At 28.0% G+C, this 3,878-nt stretch overlaps 1 pseudogene; it reads left to right on the top strand.

The window, feature by feature from the left end:
- The first annotated feature begins 633 nt into the window (after window positions 1–633).
- LOC105450299 lies at window positions 634–2,880 on the top strand (annotated as a pseudogene).
- The last annotated feature ends 998 nt before the right edge of the window (window positions 2,881–3,878 follow it).

Here is a 3,878-nt window from a genome sequence, read left to right as displayed (position 1 = left end):
TTTTTATTCTTTTTTATCAGGCATTGCCCAAATTTTAAGTATGTAGCATGTTCAAGTGATTGCTTTTATGTTTATTTCTCTTAGGTCAAAAAATTACTAGCATGAAAAGATTGCTTGCACTAAATGAGGAATTAATCAAAGAGTTAATTCCTCAAATAGGATTGCGAGCAGGTTTCCTTTCTAGCTGGAAATGTCTGGTAGCAAATATGTCTATTACTGAAGAGGTATTTTAGCAAGCATGCAATTAACTTTATGTTTTAAGGAGGTTCGTTAGATCACTTGCGGGGGTAGGTGGCAAGGGGAGTACGCCTATAGATCTGTCTTTGTCGTTGCATTGAACTGCACTAAAACTTTTCTTTCTCGCTTTCACCAAACTTCAAATATATATTTGTTTCATTTTAAATAAAACAAGTGTACACTAGTGCAGCTACAAAGAAAAGGTCTATTAGTAATACCAATCTACTATTTAAAAATTGTTTAATAATAAAAAAGGCTATTTTATGATTTATTATAATTAAAAAGTAACAATAAGCGTTAATTTTTAATTTTAAATGGTAATATTAATATTCTATTATTAGAAAATGCAAATAATTTAATGTTTTATGTTTAATAATTATCGATAAATTTGACAACGTTGCATTTTAAAAATGAGATTGGCAGTTCTGCTTGGCGCACTCGATCAAATATTGGGCAATAGCTAGGTTACGCACATAGTCGATTGAAGTAATATTTTATTTTCATACGTGTTTTATGAAGATGTTTCGTTATAAAGGCAAATTTATAACTACAAAACAATATGAAAAAAAGATAAAACAAATTGAAGCTGGTAAACAAAGAGCTTTAAAACATAAAATAGACATAAAAGAGACAAAACAGTGTTTCGTGACAGGAAATCGCATCGTCAACATATCTGTTATAGCACAACATTTATTTTGCGCATTCTGTAAAGAAATTTTATCTTTGGAAGATATTGAAAAAGAAACCGTTAAAGGGTTAGCGTCTATATTTCACGTACGATGCCGAAAATGTTTATTTATGAATAAAGTACCCACTAGTAACCAGCATCAAAATCCACAAGAATCTGAATTTGTATTTGATATAAATACAAAAGCAGCTTTAGGTATACATGTTTTTATTATACTAATTATAATTTATATATATATATATACATACATATATGTTTCTATTTTATTTATATCTAAATATTAGGTTGCATTCATGCTGGAATAGGTTATACGTCAATGGCCAATTTTTTACGATGAATATCCCAGGAATGACTAATAATACATACAAAAAACATGAGAGACAAATTGGACCAGTCATTGAATTGGTTGCCAAAAATAGTTGTGAAGAAGCTTGTATAAAAGAAAAATCACTAACATTTCATAATTTAGAAGAGATTAGAAGTACATTGTGAGTTTAAAATTACATATTTTAAAATTATTTTTTTAAAAAGAATTATATAATTATCAATGATATTTCAATGTTTTACACTACATTATTTTATATACATAATATATATATATATATATATATATATATATAAATTATAATATTTTCTATGATTTTTATACATGATATATCGATATTATTCAAAATATTTGTTGTCAATAAATGGATTATTTCAAAATTTTTCGATTTTATTTCAAGACCTGATGATATTGATAGTAACTTTCTTACTCCGGAGTGCTCTGATTCACATTGTTTTGATTCACGCAAAGCTGAGGAAAATATTAAGGAAAACGAAAATTATCAGTATTCAGTACAATCAATTATTAATGATAATCATGAAAATCATGTTATAAGAATATCTGCATCATATGACATGGGATGGTCAAAACGAGGCACAGGACATCAATATGATAGCTTAAATGGTTATGGCCATTTAATAGGAACTCAATCAGGTCGCGTACTAAATTATGCTACACGAAACAGAAAATGCCGTATGTGTGATACTGGCCATTCAAAGCAAAACCATGACTGTCGTCTTAATTATTTTGGTAGTGCGAAAGCAATGGAAGCTGACGTTGCTGTCGAACTTGTAGCACAGAACTCTTTATTAAAATCTAAAAATATAGAAGTTGGTGTAGTTATAGGAGATAATGACAGTTCTAGTATTTCTGCCATAAGGAAAGTTAGTGACCATCCAATATTAAAGCAATCAGATAAAAATCATACTGCTAAAGGTGTTGCAAATTTATTGTATAAAATAGATAAATCAAAAGATCCAGATAAAGAATTAACTTCAGATAATATTAAATATTTACAAAGATGTTTCACTTATGCTATATCACAGAATAAAGGAAACGTAGAGAAATTGTCAGTAGCCATAAAAAATATACCATATCATGTTTTCAATATTCATAATAATTGTGGACATTGGTGTGGCTATACTACAAATCCTGATTATAATCATAGTACTATAATTGGTGGTTTTAAAAACTACATTCTTTTTGAAGAATTAAAAGGCATATTTGAAAAATTATCTGCCAATGCTCATAACTTTTCAATGGGAGCTTCAAGTCAAGCCAATGAGAGTTTAAATGCTCTCATAACAAAAAAATGTCCCAAAAATATCTGTTATAGTCAAACAGAATCTGCCGATTTTCGAGTAGCAGCTGCTGTGGCTCAAAAAAATAGAGGCCAACGATATTTGCAGGAAGTATGTGAGAAATATGGATTAAGTTTCGGATCTTATTTGAAAAAACATATTGCAAAAACTGACAAAGTAGCATATCTAAGAGGTTTAAAAATAAAAACGCCTTCTTTTAAATATAATCGTCGATTACTAAAAAAAAAAAGATCTGAACTTAAAAATAAGAAAGAATTGATTGAAGGATTAACTTATCAGAGTAATATGGAATTATTACAGCAACCTAAGAATAATTCCACTGAATCTATTCATAATATTAATATTTACGATAGTTCCTCCGACTATGCAATAGTATTTTTCGATATTGAAACTTCTGGTTTTAACAAAACTGCAGACATTTTGCAAATTGCTATGAAATATAATGATAAATCATTCAATAAATACATTGATCCTACTCAAAAAATTCCTCAAAAGGTGTCAGAAATTAACGGTTTAACTAACGAACAAGGTAACTTATATTTTAAAGGAGTAAGAGTCTTATCATTTCCTATTAGAGTTGTTTTGAGAGAATTACTTGATTTCTTAACATGTATCGAGAAACCGTGTCTTCTTGTAGCTCACAATTGTAATTTTGATGCTTCCCACCTTCTTAGAAAAATACAAGAAGCTTATCTTGTATCTGAATTTAGCAAAGTTATTGCTGGATTCGTGGATTCATTAAAATTATTCAGAAAAAAGTATCCTCATAGAAAAGCAAAAGGTGAATGCACTTTAACCAATTTATGTAAGGATACAATGAATCTATCAATTGAGGGAGCACATGATGCTAATTACGACGTTTATTTATTAAAAGCTTTAGTAGAATTCCATTTTGAATACAAAAATTTAATAGAAAACATTGTGCCTTTTAATACAACTTTAGATATTTCTCGCAAAAATAAAGAAAATGATTATAATATAAATACACTACAACCTTTGAATGGCATTGTATCTAAAATAATGCTAAAAAAATTAGCTATGGCAGGTATAACTTACGACTTACTAAAAAATACGTATAAAAAAAGTGAACGTGATGTTACTGATATATTAGAACAACGAGTTAATAACAAACCTCAACTCATCAAAAGAAAGAAAATTTTACAAAATATTTTAAATTTTTTAAAATCAACATAATTGTTTATTTTAAAAAAAGAAATAGTTTCTTTTCCTAAAGTTGCTTTTTAACAAGAAATATATTTTACAATGTAATTAAAAATAATTTTAAGATCGGAAGAGCACACGTCTG

The sequence above is a fragment of the Wasmannia auropunctata genome, unplaced genomic scaffold (assembly GCF_000956235.1).
Source record: "Wasmannia auropunctata unplaced genomic scaffold, wasmannia.A_1.0 LD336064.1, whole genome shotgun sequence".
NCBI classification, from domain to species: domain Eukaryota; kingdom Metazoa; phylum Arthropoda; class Insecta; order Hymenoptera; family Formicidae; genus Wasmannia; species Wasmannia auropunctata.
This window is presented reverse-complemented; position numbering and strand designations above follow the sequence as displayed.